The following is a 19811-nucleotide window of genomic DNA, read 5'->3' on the forward strand; positions in this document are numbered from 1 at the left end:
GAGTACATGTTCCACGTACAGTGTAGTGGAGCATCCCATGGTGATTGAGGATGATTTCTCTACTGCAAAAGCTGCTGCAGCTAGGCTTTGTTAACATGGGAAGTGTCCCATCATTACAGGAGTCGAATGGCCACTGTAAAATGCCACTAGTTTGTGTCCCATGCTTGTCTTTTGTGTTAGTACTGCTTTCATTACTGCACTATCACAATGTGAGAAGATGTAGAATTCCCTTTCATAATTGGGAGTTCCTAGTACTGGTGCTTTTGAAATGGCTTGTTTGAGCTCATTGAATGCATCTGTCATTTCTCTTGACTATCCCAAATTCCTTGCCCCCCCTCCATGCTTCCCTGAGGGCACCTAGCAGTGGTCCTATGAATGTGCTGTGATCAAAGACCCATACTCTACAGTAGTTGCATAGACCGAGAAATTGCTGCAATTCCCTTACTGTTTGCGGCTGTCGGGTATTCTGTATTGCTTGTGCCCTTTGTAGTGCAATGTTCCTTCCCTTTTGTGAAATGATCTGCCCGATGTAAAGTACTTGCAGTTTCCCCTTGTCAACCTTGTATCCTTTCTCAGCCAGTACTGTGAGTATCTTTACAGAGTCCCTCCTGCACTTTTCCTCAGTGGTGCTGCAGATGATATCATCTACATACTGCAGCACCGTGCTTTCCATCTCTATGTTTCCTAGGTCCATTTGTATCACTTTGTTAAAGATGGATGGTGACTCACAGTACCCCTGAGGTAGTCTAGTGTGTTTCCACTTTGTGCTGCGGTATGTGAAGCTTGTTAAATCTTGTGAGTCAGGGTGCAGTGGTATTGAGAAAAATGCATTTTTGCGGTCGATCACTGTGAATCGTGACGCCTCTGCTGGTATTCCGTACAGTATGGTAGCTGGGTTAGCTGCTATCGGGTACCCTGCCTCCACAATATGGTTAGGAGTCCTCAAATCTTGTATGAAATGCCAAGACCCTCCCTTTGCCTTGCGCACAGGATACCCTGCAGTGTTGCACGGTGACTCTGATGGCACCAATATTCCTCTATCTAGTAGGGCAGTTATTGTCTCGTAGATCCCCTCATCAGCTTCCTTAGATAGTGGGTACTGCTTCACCCTGGCCAGCATTGCACCTTTCTTTAGCTTTATTTAAACTCCTCCAATGCTTTTTATGCAACCCACTTCACAAGGACTAGTAGTCCATAGAGAGGTGGGTACAGCTGCTAAGTCTTCCTTGTAGAATGGTACCTGGGTAGGGATGGATGTTTCTAGCGCCATTGCCATTTTCTGTGCTACTTCCTTGTATGTCACTCTCAACCAAACATAGACGCTCATCTGGAACACCATCTCCCCATCTCCTGTTTCATCTGAGAACAGCTCCTCATCTGACACGTGCGTCAGCCTGCATCCTTCTGCTAATGCTATTACTGCTTTCCAAGATTTCCCTTCCCCATCCTGGGCGTGAACTGCAGTGTAGTCTGTGGTTGCCACAACACTCTCGCAATGTCCACTGATATTATTGCCCCTTCCTTCTCACTAGTGGGCGTTTCTGGCATGAAAAGGTATGCTGCTGGTCTCCTCCACACCGTGCCCTCAATTCCTGGTAGCCATGCTATTGCCATGTCTGTCCCATGTTGGAAGAGGTCTCCGTCCACTGGTTCTGCCCTTGGCACAGTTTTGCCACAGTAAGCTTGGAGTATGAGTCGTGCTGTGAGCATGTGTATGCCTGGTGTGGAGCACACTATTCCCTTGTCAGTGAAGGATATAGTCATGTTCAGTCTGCTCATGATGTCTCTCCCAAGTACATTTGCTTTGAATACAACAATGGTATTTTAACGAGTGTCAAATAAGCAAACACATGTGGTTGTAAACATTAAATCGCTTGCTGCAGGTAAGTATAACAACCCAATTTCAAGTACGGAAAATAAATGAAGAAAAACGAAGCATGTCTGTCCCAAATCAAAATGGCGCATAGACACAATCACGTAATCACGAGACACATCAAATACGAGATATTTGTTCAAAAATAAAAACTAAATGAGGGATTAAAAACATCAGGTATGATCGACAAGAAACACGATTATACTTTTTAGCAAAGATAGTCACAGCAGGAAAGACAAGTCGTGTCATTTCCTGACCAAATGGAGGTTTAGCGATCACATGATAGTAACGAACACGTGCCCGCAACCCCATCTACTATAAAAGAGGAAGGCAAAACAGGTAAGCACATCGGTTATCAGGCCGAAAGCGGGATTGTTTACAGAGAACGAGAGATATAATTCAAAAAGGGAAAGAGCCAAAGGTGAGTAAACAATCGACTGTATTTAACATATAGATATTTATTTTTTTGAACTGAGTCAAGACAGCAAAAAATGATAATTGTCCCTCTTCTTCTAGCTTTGCTTCTAAAAACCATAAATTGGGACAGCTCTAAAACGAACAATTTTTCTCAAAGTAAAAACTAGACAAATGTAGCGGCACAGGGGAAGAAACAAGTGTAAGTGAAAGAATTCTGATTATTTACAGGTTTTTTGTGCTTGCTACATGAAATGTTAAATTATCCCAAAAAGCAATCAAAGTTGAAACCGTCATTATTAGAAATGTTTGCAACACACTGTCAAAAAATTGTGAATCAAAAAATGTTTCTTTCTAAAATAATTTTACATTTTTTTTGTTGTTACTTTTTAGACATACAATTGCATTGCCAAAAAAACGTGTAAAGTCCCTCCTGAAGATCTATCTGGAAAAAATAAGATAGTGAAACACGTGTAGAGGGCATAGAATTGAAAACATGAGGGCATAGAATTGAAAGCATTGACTAATTAATTTGGAAAATAAAATTTGTTGTGCTGAAGGCGCAAGACATTTGGTTCCTGTCTTTCTATATGAAAAGACAACATTATTGAATTGAGCATATAGCCTGATCAGCTTCAGGCTCAAGGTTAACCAAAAGTGCTGCCCAGCCAAGAAAACAAGAATAAAAACATCAATGGTAAAATAAGGCTCGCCAAGGAATTGTGTAGAAATAGAACAACTAAATGCACCAGAGGCAACATTTAAAAACTACCAAATACTGGATGATTATATACAGTGGTACACAAAAGAACTAAAAATAAAAAAACAGAACAAATTTAAAAGAGATGAAATGGACTACAAATTCAAAAGAATATATACCTTCCAAAAACCCTTAGGACAAAGAAAATCTATACCAAAACAAGGTTTTAAACCCAAACCATCACAACCAACACCATCAACTACGCCATCGTCTGAAATAGAATCTTCAAGTGATTTAGAAATAGAACAACCAAGTATTTCACAACCACCAACCGAAGATAACATAGGAAAAACATCATCAGCTTTTTTAGAGGAATACATCAAGTACAAAAATACGAAGAACATACGACAATACCCCAGAAACCAATCAAACCAAGGTATTTCGATACAATCAGGCCAAGGAGGGGCAGGAGGGGCAGGGGCACCAATCAATCCAAATAACAGCTTCAATAGAAGAAGGAGTAAAAACAAGGTCAAAAAATCAAAAACCATACAAGAAAACAGTGATTAATTTATCAAAATTGGAATTGCCAACAAAACCTAAGAGGACACTTAGTAAAGGCCTGACCTTCTGCCCACCATCGAATTCAGATTATTTTAGATTGAATGTGGATCTATTTAAATTTTGTAGAAGACTTAAACTTAAGAAACACTTTTCACAAATTGAGACATCAAGAAAGAAAAGCCAATTGACAGAAATTCCATCGGAACTATTTGTTCACCATATGGAAAACACAGCCAACCTCCTAAACCTTGTAGAAGAGGAAGAGCTGTACTCGGTGGAAAAAATAACAGAAGAAATGAACATAGACATTGATCTAAGTGAAGAGACTACTTTGAGGCCACCATCATCATTCTTACCAGCATTGGCACAAGAAAATGTTATAGATTTGTTCCATAAAGCCACTCTAAGTGAACTAAGATCACAATACTTCAAAGGAAATCTAAACAAAAGAAAGCAAACCAAAAACTGGCTGAAGGAAAAAACATTGGTTGACCAACTACGGAAAAACTCAGAAGTAATAATCAAAAAAGCAGATAAAGGTGGAAATATAATTGTAATGGATACAAAAGATTACATTACAGCAGCTGAAGAGCACCTCCAAGAAGAACAATGCTATGATAAACTAGAGATAAACCCATTACCTAAATTGATATCTGAATGGACCTTAATGGTAAAAACCTGGACAGAACAAAACCTGTTAACAGATATGGAGAAAGACTTTTTGATCAATCCATTCCCAATAATGGGTAGTACATATTTCATTCCGAAGATACACAAGCCATACACAAACAAACTTACCTTCATTCAGACCCATAATCAACAGTATAGGCTCAATCACAGAGCCTATATCAAAATATATCGATACTCATCTACAGCCCCTAGTGCTGGGTCTCTCCTCTTTCATCAAAGACACAAAGCACGTAATCCAACAAATAGAAGAAATAAACTGGGAAAAAAGCTATTTATTGGTCACACTGGATGTTTCATCATTATATACAAGCATACCCCACAACAAAGGATTAGAAACCACAAATTACTTCTTGAAAACTAGATCAGTTTCTTTCTACAAACAAAATGCAATGATATTGGAAATGCTCAACTTTACATTAAACAATAATATTTTCATGTTTGATAACAAGATCTACCGACAGCTACAAGGAACGGCCATGGGTGCCAAGTTCGCACCATCCTATGCGAACCTATATGTAGGACATTTCGAAATTGAACATGCCTGGACCCATGATGCTTTTACAAAACATAACAACAGCATATATTGAGGGCGCTTCATAGATGACATTCTTCTGATATGGAATGGAGACATGGAAAATCTAAACAATGTGTCATATCTAAATTCAAACCAATACAACCTGAAATTTACTACTAATCAAAGTACCAATAGGATCCAATTTCTAGATTTAGAAATATACATAAAAAATGGGAGAATCCTAACAACCCTTTTTGTGAAACCAACTGCTGGTAATACAATCTTACATGCTAAAAGTCAACATCCCCAACATATAATTCAAAATATTCCATATGGGGAGATATTGAGAATCAAAAGAAATTGTACAGAACTACAAGAATTTGAAAAACACGCCAAACATGCTATAGAAAAATTCAAGGAAAGAGGGTATAGCAAAAAACATTTGGTAAAATCTTATGAAAAAACAAAATCAAGAACAGAATTGTTGAAAGACAAACGGACTCAAACAACAGAAAAACAACAAAATTTAAGATTTATCACGCAATACAGCATGAATAGCAAACAGATCCGAAATATTCTAAAGAAAAACTGGCATACACTAAAAATGGATCAGGATATATCAAGATATATCGAAGAAGATGTACATATTACCTTCACAAGAGCAAACAGCTTAAAAGATATACTAAGCCATTCACATTTCAGAGCAACAAGACAAGAAGAATGACTAACCCAACTATGGACCAAAAAAATGCTGGTGGGAAACTACAAATGTGGAACTTGCATTAGCTGCAAATATTCGGTTAATGGGAAGAAAAGTGTAACACTACCAATCGGAACAGAATATAAAATTAAAAATGTCACTAACTGCAACACAAAAACAGTAGTATATGCAATCATATGCTCATGCACAAAAATATATGTGGGAAGTACTATGAGAAAACGAAAAACTAGAATTCAGGAACATATGAGAGCAATCATCAATAAAGGTATGAGATACCCACTAAGCTATCACCACCTAACAGAGCATCCAAACACACCTACCAATGAAATTACATTTTTTGGAATTGAAAGAATCATCAAACCACAAAGAGCAGGAAATTTGGAAAAAATTCTAAGAACAAAAGAAGCATTTTGGATCTGTAATCTAGACAGCTGTTACAATGGACTGAATTCGGACAATGAACTGATTCATCTATTGTAAAAACAAATTTTTGTTCAGCCCCAAACCAAAATGAAAAACTGCAAATTATTAATGTGTATGTCTTTTTAACGAATGTCAAATAAGCAAACACATGAGGTTGTAAACATTAAGGGGGTAATTCATAGAATTCAGCGCACAAGTGGCGCACGCGGCTGGCGCACAGTGTGCGCGTGCAAATCCCTGCGCCAGCCACGTGCGCCAAAAACCATTTCCGCGCACAGCGTATTCATGGATTCCAGCTACCAAAACCAGCCGTGGTGCAGCGACCCTGCAGCAATGCCAGTTACGCCCCCAAGAACGCCTCTCGCGCATGGAAAAGCCATCAAAATCCCCAATCCAACGCAAAGGGCTGCGCTAACCCTGTACCAGCACGGCAAGCGGGCTACGTGTATCACTGGGGTGCGCGGGAAGTACCTCACGTCATTTCAGCTGGGTATGTGCATTTCAGGGGTGCGTGGGAAGTTTCACACGCGTTTTCAGCAGGATACGTGTATTTCAGGGGTGCGCGGGAAGTTCCACATGTGAATGTCCAGGCTACGTGTATTTTGGGGTGCGCGGGAAGTTTCACACGCGACATCAGCAGGGTACGTGTATTCCAGGGGTGCGCGGGAAGTTCCACACGCGAATGTCTAGGCTACGTGCATTTCGGGGTGCGCGAGAAGTTTCACACGCGATATCAGCAGGGCACGTGTAGTCCAGGGGTGCGCAGGAAGTCCCACACATGGTTTCAGCAGGGTACGTGTATTACAGGGGTGCGCTTGAAGTTCCACACGCGATTCCATCAGGGTACGTGTACATCAGGGGTGCGCGGGAATTTTCACACGTGAATTCAGCAGGGTACGTGTATATCAGGGGTGCGCGGGAAGTTCCACACGCGAATGTCCTGGCCACGTGTATTTCGGGGTGCGCTGGAAGGTTCACACGCGATAGCAGGGTACGTGTATTCCAGGGGTGCGCGGGAAGTTCCACACGCGAATGTCCAGGCTACGTGTATTTTGGGGTGCGCGGGAAGTTTCACATGCAACATCAGCAGAGTACGTGTATTCCAGGGGTGCGCGGGAAGTTCCACACGCGAATGTCCAGGCTACGTGTATTTCGGGGTGCGCGGGAAGTTTCACATGCGATTCCATTAGGGTACGTGTATTACAGGGGTGCGCGGGAAGTTTCACACGCGATTCCATCAGGGTACGTGTATTACAGGGGTGCGCGGGGAGCACCACACGTGAATTGCACCTGTGGGTCCTCCCAGGTATTCCCTCTACACCCTCCACGGCCCCTGCAGGTGGCTCACACCACAGGGGCCTACCCTGCACATGTCCTGCAGGCACCCCATCCACCATGGCCATGCCCCCCAGCCAACCCACATGTCAACTTGCACTATTGCCCACCAACGCATGTCCCCTGCACCCCCAGCCACCAGGGGCACCCTCCACCAGGCCCCCACCCATGTCTCCCACCACCCTCACCCCCCAGCAGTGCAGGGGCAGCCTCCACCAGGCCCCCACCCATGTCCAACTCATGTCCCCACCATCCACACCCCCCAGCAGTGCAGGGGCACCCTCCACCAGGCCCCAACCCATGTCTCCCACCACCCCCACCCCCCAGCAGTGCAGGGGCACCCTCCACCAGGCCCCCACCCATGTCCAACTCATGTTCCCCACCACTCCCACCCCCCAGCACTGTGGGGCACCTGCCAGCAGGCCCCCACCCATGTCCAACTCATGTCCCCACCATCCCCACCCCCCAGCAGTGCAGGGGCACCCTCCACCAGGCCCCCACCCATGTCTCCCACCACCCCCACCCCCCAGCACTGTGGGGCACCTGCCAGCAGGCCCCACCCATGTCCAACTCATGTCCCCACCACCCCCACCCCCAGCACTGTGGGGCACCTGCCAGCAGGCCCCCACCCATGTCCAACTCATGTTCCCCACCACCCCCACCCCCCAGCACTGTGGGCCACCTGCCAGCAGGCCCCCACCCTTGTCTCCCACCACCCCACCCCAGCAGTGCAGGGGCACCCTCCACCAGGCCCCCACCCATGTCCAACTCATGTTCCCCACCACCCCCACCCCCCAGCACTGTGGGGCACCTGCCAGCAAGCCCCCACCCATGTCTCCCACCACCCCCACTCCCCCAGCAGTGCAGGGGCACACTCCACCAGGCTCCCACCCATGTCCAACTCATGTTCCCCACCACCCCCACCCCCCAGCACGGTGGGGCACCTGCCAGCAGGCCCACACCCATGTCTCCCACCACCCCCACCCCCCAGCACTGTGGGGCACCTGCCAGCAGGCCCCCACCCATGTCCAACTCATGTTCCCCACCACCCCCCAGCACTGTGGGGCACCTGCCAGCAGGCCCCCACCCATGTCCAACTCATGTCCCCACCACCCCCACCCCCCAGCACTGTGGGGCACCTGCCAGCAGGCCCCCACCCATGTCCAACTCATGTTCCCCACCACCCCCACCCCCCAGCACTGTGGGGCACCTGCCAGCAGGCCCCCACCCGTGTCTCCCAGCCCCCAGCACTGTGGGGCACCTGCCAGCAGGCCCCCACCCATGTCCAACTCATGTCCCCACCACCCCCACCCCCCAGCACTGTGGGGTACCTGCCAGCAGGCCCCCACCCTTGTCCAGCTCATGTCCCCACCCCCCTGCCCCCCAGCAGTGCAGGGGCACCCTCCACCAGGCCCCCACCCATGTCTCCCACCACCCCCAGCCCCCCGCAGTGCAGGGGCACCTTCCACCAGCCCCCCACCCATGTCTCCCACCACCCCCACCCCCCAGCAGTACTGGGGCAACCTCCACCACGCCCCCACCCATGTCCAACTCATGTCCCCACCACCCCCACCCCCCAGCAGTGCAGGGGCACCCTCCACCAGGCCCCCACCCATGTCTCCCACCACCCCCACCCCCCAGCAGTGCAGGGGCACCCACCACCAGGCCCCCACCCATTTCTCCCACCACCCCCACCCCCCAGCAGTGTAGGGGCACCCTCCACCAGGCCCCCACCCATGTCCAACTCATGTCCCCACCACCCCCCAGCACTGTGGGGCACCTGCCAGCAGGCCCCCACCCATGTCCAACTCACGTCCACACCACCCCTACCCCCCAGCAGTGCAGGGGCACCCTCCACCAGGCCCCCACCCATGCCTCCCACCACCCCACCCCCCAGCACTGTGGGGCACCTGCCAGCAGGCCCCAACTCATGTTCCCCAGCCAACATGTCATCACAATCTAGATCCCTGGTCCCTATGGTCAGCCTCCAAATGCAAAACACCCACCCGAGTATTGCATCCACCCACTCAGAAATGGCAATTACATGACAGAACACCAATTGCAAGTTTCGAAACAAACACATGTCCCTCACATACACCCAATGGGTGTCAGTGAATCTCCACCAGGCCCCCACCCATGTCTCCCACCACCCCCACCCCCCAGCACTGTGGGGCACCTGCCAGCAGGCCCCACCCATGTCCAACTCATGTCCCCACCACCCCCACCCCCCAGCACTGTGGGGCACCTGCCAGCAGGCCCCCACCCATGTCCAACTCATGTTCCCCACCACCCCCACCCCCCAGCACTGTGGGGCACCTGCCAGCAGGCCCCCACCCGTGTCTCCCACCCCCCAGCACTGTGGGGCACCTGCCAGCAGGCCCCCACCCATGTCCAACTCATGTCCCCACCACCCCCACCCCCCAGCAGTGCAGGGGCACCCTCCACCAGGCCCCCACCCATGTCTCCCACCGCCCCCACCCATGTCTCCCACCACCCCCACCCCCCAGCAGTGCAGGGGCACCCACCACCAGGCCCCCACCCATTTCTCCCACCACCCTCAACCCCCAGCAGTGCAGGGGCACCCTCCACCAGGCCCCCACCCATGTCCAACTCATGTCCCTACCACCCCCACCCCCCAGCACTGTGGGGAACCTGCCAGCAGGCCCCCACCCATGTCCAACTCATGTCCCCACCACCCCCACCCCCCAGCACTGTGGGGCACCTGCCAGCAGGCCCCCACCCGTGTCTCCCACCCCCCAGCACTGTGGGGCACCTGCCAGCAGGCCCCAACTCATGTTCCCCAGCCAACATGTCATCACAATCTAGATCCCTGGTCCCTATGGTCAGCCTCCAAACGCAAAACACCCACCCGAGTATTGCATCCACCCACTCAGAAATGGCAATTACATGACAGAACACCAATTGCAAGTTTCGAAACAAACACATGTCCCTCACATACACCCAATGGGTGTCAGTGAATCTCAAAACCCATATCATGATATGCATGAAACCAATGAGATGATACTACACATTGAAGTTCGATAAAAAAATATGTATTAAAGGAAACATAAATAGATTCAAAAATAAAGAAACAGAAATGGGAATGTACAAAAATGAAAAGAAGCATGTCCGTGAAAAAAAGCAAAACCAAAAATCATAATCCAAAGTAATGGTGTCCAAAGTCACTGTCCACAAAAGAAAATCCAATGGGAAATAATAATTGAAAGCCATTGCTCCATGGGTAAATTGTGAAAGAAAAATAAAATCCAACAGTGAACTATGTACAGACGAACAAGCCAGGGTCCATTATCCCAACAAAAGAAATGAAACCTTTCTAACAACACTAACTAATAAAATAAACTATATACAAAAAAGTGGCCAATGTCCAAAAGGCCCAAAATAAATAAAAAAACAAAGGAAACCTAACACTACCTACATAACTATGTACAAGGGCAGCGGGCTAGTCTGACGGCTCACTTTTGGATGTCCCGTGCCAGGGCATCATCGAACTCCTGTTCAATGTCCCGGAGGAGGTCCTCCTCCATGGCCCCGAGGGTCCGCAGGGCCGTCGACGTGTCCAGCTCCAACCCCCTGCGGATTGCCTCGAGGCACTCGGCCCGCCTCAGGGCCCTCCGCATGGAGTTCTCCGCCCTGACCATTGTGAGCCGTGCCTCTTCCGCCCGCTGCCGCTCCGCATCTATGGCGTGGCCCAACCGCTGCCATACGGAAGACACTCCCTGTCCTGGGTCCTCCTGCCCTCTGGCCGATGCCCGCCCCTCCGATGTTGAAGGCCCCGAGCCTTCATGGCTCCCACCACGTTGCTGCTGCTGCTGTGCCTTTGCCCGTGCACTGCCTCCTGCTGCCTGCACATCCTCCGCCGGCTGGGGTGCAGTCGTTGATGTGGCCACCCCTGCTGGACGTCCGACTCCCGACTGTGGCAGGGATGCCTCCTCCACCAGCCTGGCCGCACCGTCAGAGGCAGCTCCACAGGGCACCCAGGTGACAGATGGGTGGGAAGATGGCACGGAGGACAACTGGCGCGTAGGGGGTTCAGTTGAAGAGGGGGTCGTAGCAAGCCCCATCAAACGGAGGAATCCGGCCTGGGTGACCTGTCCCAGCAGGCTGACGTGGTCAATGAGCCATTCGAGATGACGTGCAGTCTCCTCATGAACAGACTGCAGGTCACCTCGCATGGCCCTTTGACGCAACGCCACACCAGTCAGGACAGGATCAACCCGGACCCGGATAGCCACGTCCGCAGGCAGAGGAAGGCCAGTTGTCGTTTGCTCATCCCCTGCCTGAAAACGGGTCTGGACGCAGGCATCCCTGCTGGTGCAAGATGATGCAGGGACAGGATCAGGGACAGGATTGCACACAGGCACCTCCGCAGCGGCCTGTGCTGCCTCCTGTCCCTGGTCCTGCACCGCACCACTAGCACCAGTGGGATCCCCACCTCCAGACCCCGTCTCTGTTGCTTGCACGGCCTCCTCCACCAAACCCCCCACCAACCTGGATGACTCCGTGCCATCTTCCCCCGTTGGGCCCTGTGGGGTCCCAGCTGCCCCTTCTGCTGCCGAGGAGTCCAACTCCAACCTCTGCCTCTTGGACCTCCCCCCGGCAGCTGCGGCCTGGGACGCGGCACCGGACTCCTCACTCCCCGGCGAGATGACAACATGGGAGGGGAGCCGGGCCTTGCGTCTCCGGCTGGCGGTGGGATCCCCGCCGCTGTGCTCCACAGCACCTTCTCCGCCCTCTTCATCAGTTGACGCTGCAGACAGGGAGAAATAAAACACCGGCATCAGGGCACTGTACAATGGACACATACACACATGACAGTTGTACATGAGTGGCATTGGCAAACCTCAGACATGCCATCACAATCCCCAACACACATGTCATTTCAACTCGCACACATGAGCCATACCACAGCCATATCGCAACTGCCAGCACCATCCATACACATACAACAGCATGAGCAGGCAAAGCTGAGCCAGACATCACATGCAACACAGGAAGTGCACCACACATGTACACACACCACCACACTTGCATGCATGTGTACACCTCTGCCAAGTGTAGCAGTGTTCAGATGGGCATCCATGTCACATCTGCCAATCAGGCTTCCACATCCCGCTGTCACATGCATCCATGTTGCATCACTATTGCACCCTTGTCAAATACACACAAATGCACGTGTACACAGTGCTGATACATGCAGCTGAAAACAACATACATGCGTGACATCACGGACATGTCTACTTACATACACATTCATCCAAACATGTGTGCCCACACAACTGCATTTGGCATGCAAGCCTACACACACAAGCACCATCCATGTCTCACACATTACAGCCCTCGCATGTGTTAGCCCCACGGCCCTGTACACCCCCACCCGTACTCGACCCCATACAAACAGATGTGCAACCTGCACACTACTGAAACATCACCACACGCACAGCTCACAATCAGGATGCATGTACACTTACCGCTCGACTCCAGACGGGTCTGCCTCTCAAGGACCTGGACGTGGAGCGCTGGGGATATGCGTTCCAGGACCCTCATCTGATCTTCCGACAAGTGGCCCTGGTGCCCCTTGGCATCCGCTGCCTTCAAGAGGCGCCGGGCCTTGTTCAGGGTCCTGGACCTGAAGTCCTCCCAGCGCTTCTTGACATGTTGGAAGTCGCGGACTGCCACCCCCTGCGCGTTGATGGCAGTCACGATGTCAGTCCAGATCCGAGTCCGTCCTTCCTTGTCGGCGCAGGAACTTCCGAAGAGGGCATCATACTGCCCCAGGAGTTGCTCCTCCAGGACACCAACTTCGGTGGCACTGAAGCTGGTGCCCCTCTGCCTCTCTGGCCGGGGGTTGTCAGTGGTGCCAGATGTTGCAGTGCCCGACATGACAACCCCAGAGGCAGGAGTGGGTGGGCAACTGGGTCCTGGGGCTGGGCTGTGGAGCGATGGAATCCCAGTCGGGAGTCTTCGGTTCCAGCAGGGGTGGTCACAGCAACAGCACCCCTGGCTGATGTGCAGGCAGCAAATGGCAGGGCACGTGGGCAGCAGGCAGTCAGGCAGCAGCAGATGGCAGGTGGGAGCGTGCTCGGGGCTCTGGGGGGCAGTGATTCGGCCTTCTGGGCAGGAGCGTGGTCTTCCGTGTGCTTACGCGTGGCCAGCTTGATACGGAGTGAATTGGCACGTGAAAATCCTGCACGTCTGCGTGTAATTCGAGGAAAGGCCCTTAGCGCGTATGCACGTCAGCACGCATATGCGATTTCATTGGACCAAAGGCCCTTAACGCATGAGCGCGTCTGTGACGTGACGCGCGCGGGTGTTTCCCTCATTACACGTGATGACAGTATGATGCCCTCTTCGGAAGTTCCCGCGCCGACAAGGAAGGACGGACTCGGATCTGGACTGACATCGTGACTGCCATCAACGCGCAGGGGGTGGCAGTCCGCGACTTCCAACATGTCAAGAAGCGCTGGGAGGACTTCAGGTCCAGGACCCTGAACAAGGCCCGGCGCCTCTTGAAGGCAGCGGATGCCAAGGGGCACCAGGGCCACTTGTCGGAAGATCAGATGAGGGTCCTGGAACGCATATCCCCAGCGCTCCACGTCCAGGTCCTTGAGAGGCAGACCCGTCTGGAGTCGAGCGGTAAGTATACATGCATCCTGATTGTGAGCTGTGCATGTGGTGATGTTTCAGTAGTGTGCAGGTTGCACATCTGTTTGTATGGGGTCGAGTATGGGTGGGGGTGTACGGGGCCGTGGGACTAACACATGCGAGGGCTGTAATGTGTGAGACATGGATGGTGCTTGTGTGTGTAGGCTTGCATGTCAAATGCAGTTGTGTGGGCACACATGTTTGGATGAATGTGTATGTAAGTAGACATGTCCGTGATGTCACGCATGTATGTTGTTTTCAGCTGCATGTATCAGCACTGTGTACATGTGCATTTGTGTGTTTTTGATAAGGGTGCAACAGTGATGCAACATGGATGCATGTGACAGCGGGATGTGGAAGCCTGATTGGCAGATGTGACATGGATGCCCATCTGAACACTGCGACACTTGACAGAGGTGTACACATGCATGCAAGTGTGGTGGTGTGTGTACATGTGTGGTGCACTTCCTGTGTTGCATGTGATGTCTGGCTCAGCTTTGCCTGCTCATGCTGTTGTATGTGTATGGATGGTGCTGGCAGTTGCGATATGGCTGTGGTATGACTCATGTGTGCGAGTTGAAATGACATGTGTGTTGGGGATTGTGATGGCATGTCTGAGGTTTGCCAATGCCACTCATGTACAACTGTCATGTGTGTATGTGTCCATTGTACAGTGCCCTGATGCCTGTGTTTTATTTCTCCCTGTCTGCAGCGTCAACTGATGAAGAGGGCGGAGAAGGTGCTGTGGAGCACAGCGGCGGGGATCCCACCGCCAGCCGGAGACGCAAGGCCCGGCTCCCCTCCCCTGTTGTCATCTCATCGGGGAGTGAGGAGTCCGGTGCCGCGTCCCAGGCCGCCGCTGCCGGGGGGAGGTCCAAGAGGCGGAGGTTGGAGTTGGACTCCTCGGCAGCAGAAGGGGCAGCTGGGACCCCACAGGGCCCAACGGGGGAAGATGGCGCGGAGTCATCCAGGTTGGTGGGGGGTTTGGTGGAGGAGGCCGTGCAAGCAACAGAGACGGGGTCTGGAGGTGGGGATCCCACTGGTGCTAGTGGTGTGGTGCAGGACCAGGGACAGGAGGCAGCACAGGCCGCTGCGGAGGTGCCTGTGTGCAATCCTGTCCCTGATCCTGTCCCTGCATCATCTTGCACCAGCAGGGATGCCAACGTCCAGACCCGTTTTCAGGCAGGGGATGAGCAAACGACAACTGGCCTTCCTCTGCCTGCAGACGTGGCTATCCGGGTCCGGGTTGAGCCTGTCCTGACTGGTGTGGCGTTGCGTCAACGGGCCATGCGAGGTGACCTGCAGTCTTTTCATGAGGAGATTGCACGTCATCTCGAATGGCTCGTTGACCACGTCAGCCTGCTGGGACAGGTCACCCAGGCCGGATTCCTCCGTTTGATGGGGCTTGCTACAACCCCCTCCTCAACTGAACCCCCTACGCGCCAGTCGTCCTCCGTGCCATCTTCCCACCCATCAGTCACCTGGGTGCCCTGTGGAGCTGCCTCTGAAGGTGCGGCCAGGCTGGTGGAGGAGGCATCCCTGCCACAGTCGGGAGTCGGACGTCCAGCAGGGGTGGCCACATCAACGACTGCACCCCAGCCGGCGGAGGATGTGCAGGCAGCAGGAGGCAGTGCACGGGCAGAGGCACAGCAGCAGCAGCAACGTGGTGGGAGCCATGAAGGCTTGGGGCCTTCAACATCGGAGGGGCAGGCATCGGCCGGAGGGCAGGAGGACCCAGGACAGGGAGTGTCTTCCGTGTGGCAGCGGTTGGGCCACGCCATAGATGCGGAGCGGCAGCGGGCGGAAGAGACACGGCTCACAATGGTCAGGGCGGAGAACTCCATGCGGAGGGCCCTGAGGCGGGCCGAGTGCCTCGAGGCAATCCGCAGGGGGGTGGAGGTGGACACGTCGACAGCCCTCCGGACCCTCGGGGCCATGGAGGAGGATCGCCTCCGGGACATTGAGCAGGAGTTTGATGATGCCCTGGCCCAGGACATCCAAAAGTGAGCCGTCAGACTAGCCCGCTGCCCTTGTACATAGTTATGTAGGTAGTGTTAGGTTTCCTTTGTTTTTTTATTTATTTTAGACCTTTTGGACATTGGCCACTTTTTTGTATATAGTTTATTTTATTAGTTAGTGTTGTTAGATAGGTTTCATTTCTTTTGTTGGGATAATGGACCCTGGCTTGTTCGTCTGTACATAGTTCACTGTTGGATTTTATTTTTCTTTCACAATTTACCCATGGAGCAATGGCTTTCAATTATTATTTCCCATTGGATTTTCTTTTGTGGACAGTGACTTTGGACACCATTACTTTGGATTATGATTTTTGGTTTTGCTTTTTTTCACGGACATGCTTCTTTTCATTTTTGTAAATTCCTTTTCTGTTTCTTTATTTTTGAATCTATTTATGTTTCCTTTAATACATATTTTTTATCGAACTTCAATGTGTAGTATCATCTCATTGGTTTCATGCATATCATGATATGGGTTTTGAGATTCACTGACACCCATTGGGTGTATGTGAGGGACATGTGTTTGTTTCGAAACTTGCAATTGGTGTTCTGTCATGTAATTGCCATTTCTGAGTGGGTGGATGCAATACTCGAGTGGGTGTTTTGCATTTGGAGGCTGACCATAGGGACCAGGGATCTAGATTGTGATGACATGTTGGCTGGGGAACATGAGTTGGGGCCTGCTGGCAGGTGCCCCACAGTGCTGGGGGGTGGGGGTGGTGGGAGACATGGGTGGGGGCCTGGTGGAGGGTGCCCCTGCACTGCTGGGGGGTGGGGGTGGTGGGGACATGAGTTGGACATGGGTGGGGGCCTGCTGGCAGGTGCCCCACAGTGCTGGGGGGTGGGGGGGTGGGGGGGTGGGGACATGAGTTGGACATGGGCAGGGGCCTGGTGGAGGGTGCCCCTGCACTGCTGGGGGGTGGGGGTGGTGGGAGACATGGGTGGGGGCCTGGTGGAGGGTGCCCCTGCACTGCTGGGGGGTGGGGGCGGTGGGAGACATGGGTGGGGGCCTGGTGGAGGGTGCCCCTGCACTGCTGGGGGCTGGGGGTGGTGGGAGACATGGGTGTGGGCCTGCTGGCAGGTGCCCCACAGTGCTGGGGGTGGTGGGGAACATGAGTTGGACATGGGTGGGGGCCTGGTGGAGGGTGCCCCTACACTGATGGGGAGTGGGGGTGGTGGGAGACATGGGTGGGGGCCTGGTGGAGGCTGCCCCTGCACTGCTGGGGGGTGGGGGTGGTGGGAGACATCGGTGTGAGCCTGCTGGCAGGTGCCCCACAGTGCTGGAGGGTGGGAGTGGTGGGGAACATGAGTTGGACATGGGTGGGGGCCTGGTGGAGGGTGCCCCTGCACTGCTGGGGGGTGGGGGTGATGGGAGACATGGGTGGGGGCCTGCTGGCAGGTGCCCCACAGTGCTAGGGGGTGGGGGTGGTGGGGAACATGAGTTTGATATGGGTTGGGGCCTGCTGGCAGGTGTCCCACAGTGCTGGGGGGTGGGGGTGGTGGGGACATGAGTTGGACATGGGTGGGGGCCTGCTGGCAGGTGCCCCACAGTGCTGGGGGGTGGGGATGGTGGGGAACATGAGTTGGACATGGGTGGGGGCCTGCTGGCAGATGCCCCACAGTGCTGGGGGGTGGGGGTGGTGGGGACATGAGTTGGACATGGGTGGGGGCCTGCTGGCAGGTGCCCCACAGTGCTGGGGAGTGGGGGTGGTTGGGACATGAGTTGGACATGGGTGGAGGCCTGCTGGCAGGTGCCCCACAGTGCTGGGGGTGGGGGTGGTGGGAGACATGGGTGGGGGCCTGGTGGAGGGTGCCCCTGCACTGCTGGGGGGTGGGGGTGGTGGGGACATGAGTTGGACATGGGTGGGGGCCTGCTGGCAGGTGCCCCACAGTGCTGGGGGGTGGGGGTGGTGGGGAACATGAGTTGGACATGGGTGGGGCCCTGGTGGAGGGTGCCCCTGCACTGCTGGGGGGGTGGAGGTGGTGGGAGACATGGGTGGGGGCCTGGTGGAGGGTGCCCCTGCACTGCTGGGGGGTGGGTGGGGGTGGTGGGGACATGAGTTGGACATGGGTGGGGGCCTGGTGGAGGGTGCCCCTGCACTGCTGGGGGGTGGGGGTGGTGGGGACATGAGTTGGACATGGGTGGGGGCCTGGTGGAGGGTGCCCCTGCACTGCTGGGGGGTGGGGGGGGTGGGGACATGAGTTGGACATGGGTGGGGGCCTGGTGGAGGGTGCCCCTGCACTGCTGGGGGTGGGGGTGATGGGAGACATGGGTGGGGGCCTGGTGGAGGGTGCCCCTGGTGGCTGGGGGTGCAGGGGGACATGCGTTGGTGGGCAGTAGTGCAAGTTGACATGTGGGTTGGCTGGGGGGCATGGCCATGGTGGATGGGGTGCCTGCAGGACATGTGCAGGGTAGGCCCCTGTGGTGTGAGCCACCTGCACGGGCCGTGGAGGGTGTAGAGGGAACACCTGGGAGGACCCACATGTGCAATTCACGTGTGGTGCTCCCCGCGCACCCCTGTAATACACGTACCCTGATGGAATCGCGTGTGAAACTTCCCGCGCACCCCGAAATACACGTAGCCTGGACATTCTCGTATGGAACTTCCCGCGCACCCCTGTAATACACGTACCCTGATGGAATTGCGTGTGATACTTTCCGCGCACCCCTGATATGCACGTACCCCGCTCAATCGCGTGTGTAACTTCCCGCGCAACCCCGAAATACACGTACCCCGATCAATCGCGTGTGTAACTTCCCGCGCACCCCCGAAATACACGTACCCTGCTCAATCGCGTGTGTAACTTCCCGCGCACCCCCGAAATACACGTACCCCGCTCAATCGTGTGTGTAACTTCCCGCGCAACCCCGAAATACACATACCCCGCTCAATCGCGTGTGTAACTTCCCGCGCACCCTCGAAATACACGTGCCCTGCTCAATCGCGTGTGTAACTTCCCGCGCACCCCCGAAATACACATACCCCGCTCAATCGCGTGTGTAACTTCCCGCGCACCCCCGAAATACACGTGCCCCGCTCGCACAGGCCCAATTGCTGTATGTTGCCACTTTTGTAATGCGCAGGGACGCTACTGCCTGCCTTCGTGTGGCGGACGTATTTCGGCTTGTGCGTGTCTTTGGCTGTGCGTGGCTTTGCCCTATTCGATTCCATGAATACGTGTGGTTCGAGTGCGTGTGGGCGTTCCGTCTGCTTCCCTGCAGTACATCCCCAGTTACGCCCTTATTTTCGCGCGTTGTTCCCCATTCCGCGCGTTACGCCCCGTGTTCCGCCCACTTTCTGGTGTATGCGCCGAGGTTGAGCGCTTTCACTGTGCGCGTCGCGCACGCCTTTCGGGATGTTGCAGTGACGTGTGCACCATGCACGGGTTTGGCGCACATCCTGAGGAAAACACGCGCTGGGACTTCCATGAATCGCACGCGTGCGCGTGCGCCTGTTTTTTTGTGCTTGCGCCTTCTTGCGCCTGCTTGCGCAAAGATTTTCGGCGCACGTTTGTTCCATGAATCGGCCCCAAAATCGCTAGCTGCAGTTAAGTATAACAACCAAATTTCAAGCACGGAAAACAAACGAAGAAAAACGAAGCATGTCTGTCCCAGATCAAAATGGCGCATAGACGCGATCACGTAATCACAAGACACATCAAATACGATATATTTGTTCAAAAATAAAAACTAAATGAGGGATTAAAAACATCAGGTATAATCGACAAGAAATACGATTATACTTTTTAGCAAAGATAGTCACAGCAGGAAAGACAAGTTGTGTCATTTCCTGACCAAATGGAGGTTTAGCGATCACGTGATCGAATCGAACACGTGAGCGCAACCCCATCTACTATAAAAGAGGAAGGCAAAACAGGTAAGCACATCGGTTATCAGA

Source organism: Ambystoma mexicanum, chromosome 2q (genome assembly GCF_040938575.1).
Source record: "Ambystoma mexicanum isolate Mex_15411 chromosome 2q, UKY_AmexF1_1, whole genome shotgun sequence".
Lineage (NCBI taxonomy): Eukaryota > Metazoa > Chordata > Amphibia > Caudata > Ambystomatidae > Ambystoma > Ambystoma mexicanum.